Source organism: Oryctolagus cuniculus, chromosome 14, assembly GCF_051225735.1.
Source record: "Oryctolagus cuniculus isolate XC-2025 breed Fujian yellow rabbit chromosome 14, ASM5122573v1, whole genome shotgun sequence".
NCBI lineage: Eukaryota > Metazoa > Chordata > Mammalia > Lagomorpha > Leporidae > Oryctolagus > Oryctolagus cuniculus.
In genome coordinates, this window is record NC_142880.1 from 28,119,326 (window position 1) to 28,127,111 (window position 7,786).

Here is a 7,786-nt window from a genome sequence, read left to right on the forward strand (position 1 = left end):
TCTCTTTATATTTTTCTGGTTTCTGGTTTGCTCAGTCTGAAGAAAATATTGGGACAGGAGCTATCACATCTTAGATCAACATTGTAAGCTTTGGCTTCATTAATACCTTCGTTGCACACCGCGATGGATCTTCAAAGAATTCCTGTAGATGTATGATGATAAGTGTTCATTCTTGTTTTATAGTGTTATGCATTATTATTGAATGCTCTTTAGGAAACAGAATAAATATACATTTGTATTTTAAACCTGCCTTGTGCTTGGGAAACTTTCCCAAAAGAATAAAAAATTCAGTGGGCTCTCTTTCCAGTGCTTACTGTTCAGATGTGGTGCTCCTTTCTCTCTGTCTCTCTCTCTCACTGTCCACTCTGCCTGTCAAAAACAAAAACAAAAACAAAACAAAACAACAACAACAACAAAACAAAAAAGCTCTCTGCTGTGGCCCGGGAGTGCAGTGGAAGATGGCCCAAGTCCTAGGGCCCTGCACTCACATGGGAGACCAGGAGAAGCACCTGGCTCCTGCCTTTGGATCAGCACGGTGCACCAGCCGCAGCGCGCCGGCTGCGGCGGCCGTTGGAGGGTGAACCAACGGCAAAGGAAGACCTTTCTCTCTGTCTCTCTCTTTCTCACTGTCCACTCTGCCTGTCAAAAAACAAAAAACAACAACAACAACAAAACAAAACAGATGTGGTGCTATGTCGTTTCTCCTGAGTTTCATGATTAAAAATGCAGTTATGGAGATTCAACATATAAGCTCCATATTTCATAGTTCTTTCAATATTCAAGGTCTTCATAATATAAACTATGTAATGTAAAAAACTTTCTATTTTAAGGAACAATAATTTAGTTAAAACTGCACTATTTGTTAAATATTTTTGAAATAAAAATAGTTTATTTTCTGGTAAATTTTTACTGATATGCACTAATTATACATATTTATGGGATACAATGTGATAATTTGATAATTTGATAACTGGAATGATCAAATTAGGGTAATTCACATTCCCATCTTCTTAAAAATGTATCATCTCTTTGCATTGGGATTCTTCAGAAACCTCTCTTCTAGTTGTTTTTAAAACACAGCAAATTGATGGGAATTGTACTCACCGTACTGTGCAATAAAACCTTGGCACTTATTCCTTCTGTGTCACTTATGTCACTGTGTCTGTTCAGTACCAGTCTACAGCACCCCGCCCTTCATAATCTTTAGTGACCATTACTCTACATTAATGAAATCAAATTTTTTAGCTCCCACATAATAACAAGACCAATTGGCATTTGTCTTTCTGTGCCTACAGCTTACTTCACTTAACATAATTCCTGAAAGTTCCATCCTTTTTGCCTCAAATATGATAGGATTTCCTTGCATAAATGATTTCTACTATGTAGAATTTTCGTTATCTACTCATACATCGATCGACACATTAAAAGATTTCAGACTTTTAGGAATAGTGCTGCAATAAATGTGAGAACGCAGATGTTTCTCTGACAGATTTTTTTCATTTCCTTCGGGTATATCCAATAGTAGGATTGCTAGATCATATGGCAGTTCTATTTCCAGTTTTTTCCATAATGACTGTACTAATGTACATTCGCAACACAGGGTCCCCTTTCCTTACACCCTCAGCATTTTTTTTTCTTTTTATGATAGCGATTCTGACTGGAGTGAGATGGTATCTCCTTGTGAGTGAAATGGTATCTTATTGTGGTTTTTATTTGTGTTTCCTTGATTGCTAGTGATATTGAGCTTCTCTTCATGTATTTGCTGGTGTTTTGTAATTTTTAAATGAAATGTCTATTCACATTAATTTTGCTAGTTTTAAAAATCCAATTGCTGTTGTTATTGAGTTTTTTGAGATCCTTATATATGAATCCCTTATCAGATATATAGTTTACGAACTTTTTTTTTTTTATTCTGTAGGTTGTCATTTTGCTCTGTAATATATTCTTTGCTGTACACAGGCTTTTTAGTTTTAAATGATCCTGTTTATCAATCTGCTTTTGTTGTCTGCTTTGGTGGGGTCTTATTAAAAATTCATTGTTTGTACCAATGTCTTGAAGTGTTCTTAAAACTTCATGGTTTCTGGCCTTATATTAAAACCTTCTATCCCAGTTTGAGTTGATTTTTAATATGGTAAGAAATCAGATCCAGCGCTGTGGCATAGTAGGTTAAGCCTCCACCTGTGGTGCCGGCATCCCATATGGGCACCCATTCATGTTTGGGCTGTTCATTTTCTGAACCATCTCTCTGCTTATCGCCTTGGAAAACAATGGAAGTTGGCTAAAGTGCTTGGGTCCCTGTACCCACCTGGGAGACCCAGAAGAAGCTCCTGGCTACTCGCCCCTGGCTTCCAATTGGCCCAGCTCTGGCCACTGCGGCCAACAGGGGAGTGAACCAGTGGATGGAAGACCTCTCCCTGTCTCTCTCTCTCTCTCTTTTTCTCTCCCTCCCTTTCTCTGTCTGTAACTCTGCCTCTCAAATAAATAAATCTTTAAAAAACAGTGAGAAATAGAAGTCTAGTTTCATTCTTTAGCATATATGTAAATACCTATTTTCTCAGAACCATTTATTTTGAAGAAATTGTCCTTTCTTCAATGTACAGTTTTGACACCTTAGTTGAAAACCAGTTGGATAAAGATGTGTGGATTTATTTCTGAGTTTTCTTTTCTTTCCCATTGATGTTTGCATTAGTTTTATACGATAGTTATTTCATGATTTCTAAGGTGACTTGAAAAAATTAAGATATTTTTTTACTGTTTTTCTGGAAAAACAGACCACAAAGATGGACTGATGCTTACATATGTCTGTGAGGTTTTATGCATTGTACCAAATCTCTTCTATTTCTTACAAAGGATGACCTGTGTTTATTTGTGTAACTCTCAGTAATTTAATATGAATTACCAAAAATATGTAATATTTAAAAGGAGCGAATTGTATCAGTAAAGCACATTCATAAGCCCTAACAGACATATAACATTATTATCCTAATATTATAATAATTTCTAAAATTTTGAACGTAAAATGCTTTAATTGGTTCATAAATCTAGTGCACACATATGTATGTAACAATATTCTTTTTTAGGCATCCATTTTAAAAATGGTAAAAAGAGTATATAAAGATAAACATTTCCTTAAATGTTTTGTATAGTACAGTAGTTACAGAATACTTCTTTGCACTTTTTTAACACAGGAATAACAAGGTAATGAGAAGGTCTTTATTGGAGCCAGTTTCAATTAGGTGCCTTAACTGCTTAGAATCTGGTGTTAATGAGGTCACAGCCAAGGGTCTATTCCCCAAATAGACCAATTAGCATTTTTCTGCTTCCTGATCTCAGACTATGTATCTTATAAAGTGACCCACTTACAAAAGAGGAAGCCAAGTGATAAGACATTGACTGATCAGTGAAATCCAGAAAATCTCGGTGGGCCAACATCAGACAAGATCACTGTCCCACGGCAGCATATCTGTGTTCCAGCTAAGCAGTCTCTCTTGATCCCAAACTCAGACTCATTGATTTTCTACCTTTGTGCACTTTGTTTTGGATATTTGGTCTTCTCTTTGTTTCTTAGTTTTAGGAGCTAAAATTCTTATCTCTCAAATTCTATAATATTTTCCCCTCACACAAATAATCACCACTTTTTCTCCCATATTAGAAGAATCTTTTTATACCAGTCATGTGATATTGGTCTTACATTTTGTATATGTTTATGGCACATATTCACTGGGGAAATAAGTCCCTGAGTTATATGTACTGTGCTTCTAATTATCATTGCAGTTATGCCGGAGCTGTGGCTCACTAGGCTAATCCTCCGCCTTGCGGCGCTGGCACACCGGGTTCTAGTCCTGGTTAGGGCGCCGGATTCTGTCCTGGTTGCCCCTCTTCCAGGCCAGCTCTCTGCTGTGGCCAGGGAGTGCAGTGGAGGATGGCCCAAGTACTTGGGCCCTGCACCCCATGGAAGACCAGGATAAGTACCTGGCTCCTGCCATCGGATCAGCGCGGTGCGCCGGCCGCAGCGCGCCCGCCACGGCGGCCATTGGAGGGTGAACCAACGGCAAAGGAAGACCTTTCTCTCTGTCTCTCTCTCTCTCATTGTCCATTCTGCCTGTCAAAAAAATAAAATAAGGCCAGCGCCGTGGCTCAATAGGCTAATCCTCCACCTTGCGGCGCCGGCACACCGGGTTCTAGTCCCGGTCGGGGCGCCGGATTCTATCCCGGTTGCCCCTCTTCCAGGCCAGCTCTCTGCTATGGCCAGGGAGTGCAGTGGAGGATGGCCCAGGTGCTTAGGCCCTGCACCCCATGGGAGACCAGGAAAAGCACCTGGCTCCTGGCTCCTGCCATAGGATCAGCGCGGTGCGCCGGCTGCAGTGGCAGCCATTGGAGGGTGAACCAACGGCAAAGGAAGACCTTTCTCTCTCTATCTCGCTCTCTCACTGTCCACTCTGCCTGTCAAAATAAATAAATAAATAAATAAAATAAAATAAAATAAAAATAAAAAAATAAAAAAAAATTATCATTGTAGTTCAACATCCTCGAACACCATCTATTTTCATAAATATTTGGTGAAAGGATGAGTCAATGCAAAAAATAATGTGAGAGTGAAATAATGAGTTGCAGTAATTACAAGGATGCTAATCCAGAGCAGGTACTGCTCTTTATCTTTTTCTGACTAAAAAAAGTTTCTATTCTCATTTGCTTTTCTTTGTATCTCGAATATTTTAAATAACATTTAAGTTTTGATCATGGTTATTTTTTCGCCTTTATCCAAAATGTTTATTGCATATTGATTGGGAATGGTTCATCTTAGAAATAGTTTCTGACTTTGTTTTTCTCCAAAAGAACAATTAGAAAATTATTTGGAAAAATTAGGCTCAGAGAAGCAATAGGAAGGGTGAATCCAATTTTAGAAAACAGTTAAAGAGTTCACACAAGCAAATAATTGAAAGCCACAGATCATCTTTTATTTTGAACAGTCTAGCCGGAAAGCCAGCATATAGCAAGAATCACTACAGCTTGGGTTAACACAACCTAGAAGAAACTCTCCTCTGTGTGACCCACTCCAGAGTCAATGCCCTGAGTAGGAGGGTTCTGTTGAAGAGACCTTAGCAGGCAGGAGTTGGAAGATGAAAAAAAAAAAAAAAAATCACAGGTTTGTAGTTTCAATATGGTAACCACTAACAAAAAATATCTATTCAGCCCTTGAAATGAAGCTGGTCCTAACTGAAATGGATTGTTAGCATAAAATACAGTGAGTTTTGAAGAATTGGTAAAAATTAAAAGTGAAACATTGCAGTATTTTACATTGTTTTGTTATATTTTTTAAAGATTTATTTATATTTGAAAGTCAGAGTTACAGAGAGGCAGAGACAGAGAGAAATAGAGAGGTCTTCCATCAGCTGGTTCACTCCCCAAACGGCCACAGTGGCTGGAACTGAGCTGATCTGAAGCCAGGAGCCTGGAGCTTCCACTCAGTCTCCCATGCAGGTGCAGGGGCTCAAGACTTGGCCATCTTCCACTGCTTTCCCAGGCCATAGAAGAGGGCTGGAGCAGAAGTGGAACATCTGGGACATGAACCAGCGCACATATGGGATACCAGCAATGCACATGGTGACTTTTACCATCTATACCACAGCGCCAGTCCCCGTTTATACATTGCTTGCAGGTTGAAATTAGTTACATGAATGCATTATTTAAATAATGTCAACTGGGGACTTTCAAAAAATTCATTGTGGCTGCTAGAACACTTACAAATATGCTTATGGCTCATTTTAGATTTCTCATTTTTATCAACCAGCACTGCTGATCCAGATCTTTTTGTTGTTGTTATTGTTAAAAGACTTATTTATTTGAAAGGTGAGTCACAAAGAAGGCAAAACAAAGAGAGGGAGGAAGGGAGAAAGAGAGAGAGAGAGAGAAAGAGAGAGAGAGAGAGAGAGAGAGTCTTCCATCTGCAATTTTACTCCCCAGGTGGCCACAACAGCAAGCATTGGGCTAGGCAAAGTTGAGGTCACAAGCCAGGAGTTTCATCCATGTCTCCCACATTGGTGCAGGGGCCCAAACACTTGGATTCTCTTCCACTGCTTTTCTCAACATATTAGCAGGGATCTGAATTGAAATTGGAGCAGCTGGGACTTGAACCAATGCCCATATGGGATGCTGGCATCACAGGCAGCAGCTTAACCTGCTACACCACAGAGCCAGCCCTAACCTAGATCTTTTAAACATGCTTCCTGAGACGTGGAGTAATGCTGATAACTCCCCCATCACCTGCCTATGCCCACCCCTCCCCCAGTCCTATACTGATTGGTAGATGGGGCAGATTTGGGTCACTCCTAGTTTGTGAAATACCATGACACTGTAGGTCACTGGCCATCAAATAGAGAAGCTTTGATATCACAGAATCCATCATGGAAGAGGCACCACACTTCACACAGAGCTTTACATGCTGCCATTTCCATTTTTCAAGTGAAGCAATACATTGCAGTAACAGACACGTTGCTAAGAAGAAATATGAGGATGTTCACTATCCTTTTTGTTTTTCTCATCATATTTTGGGGCCTATTTTTAAAATTCTGGTGAATATGAAATATATACTATATCATATTTGTGTACCTAAAGTGTTAACTTCCTCAGGATATTTAATTTTCTCAAGATATGTATTTACAGTAAAATAAAACCTAAAATTGTTAGAGTTTCATGTGAAAAAGCCATCTATACTGTGAAAGCTCCATTTCTCAGATGAACATCAGATGAATTCAAGTCATTTCTTTAGTTTTTGTTTTGAGAGTAAGGGTAAGATCAGGTTGTGGAACTCAAATGCACACACATGCACAAGGGAAGGAATTATTTACATAAACTGTGTGAGACCCAAGGTTTAAGGGAAGGGCAGAATTTTGGAGGTCACCTGGAATTCTTACTCTCACCATCTGAATTCAAACAACTATTTCCTTTTTGTGGATTAAACAAAGGTGGGGGAAAATGAGTGGTTCTGATGTCTACTCTCAGCTCCATAACAAATTTGTAACGTGTTATGCTTATTTTTCTAAAAGGATTTTATTATACATTTTTTAAAATATTGATTGACTTATTTGAAAGGCAGAGTTTTAGAGAGAGAGGGAGAGACAGTGGAGGGAGGGAGAGGTGGAGGGAGGGGGATAAGTAGAGAGAGGGATGGAGGGAGAGAGAGAGAAAGAGAAAGAGAGAGAGAGAGACATCCTATCTCTGGTTCATTTCTGAAGTGACTGGCCAGTACTGACAAGACAGAAGCCAGGAGCCAGAAGCTTCATCTGAGCCTTTCACCTGGGTGGGCAGACACCCAAGCACTTGGGCCATCTTCTGCTGCTTTCCCAGGTACCCTTATGGGATGTCGGCATTTCAGGCAGCAGCTTAACCTGCTACACCACAATGCCAGCCCATAATATGGTGTTGAAGCGGGTCACTATGTATAATTTTTCTGTGCCATACCAATTAAACTCTTTACTAGACACTGCTGTGGAAGAATGTACTAGTTTAAAATACAACATTTGTATTCAACACTTCAAAATTTCTCCTTAGAAATAGGAAAATGCTAGATCTGTTTGAAAATCTCCAGGGATGATAATGAAGGGCTGAAGAAAATGTAAAATGCGGAAGTGAAAAGAAATTCCTTCTAAGATTAAATGAAGCTAATCAGAAGACATTTACATCTGAGTTTGGCCCTGATCAAATGTCAACGAAAGAATGTGATACTGTGTGCAGGCAAGGTAAGTGTTTTCAGCAAATGGAGATAAAACAAAGCCCATTAGGGAAA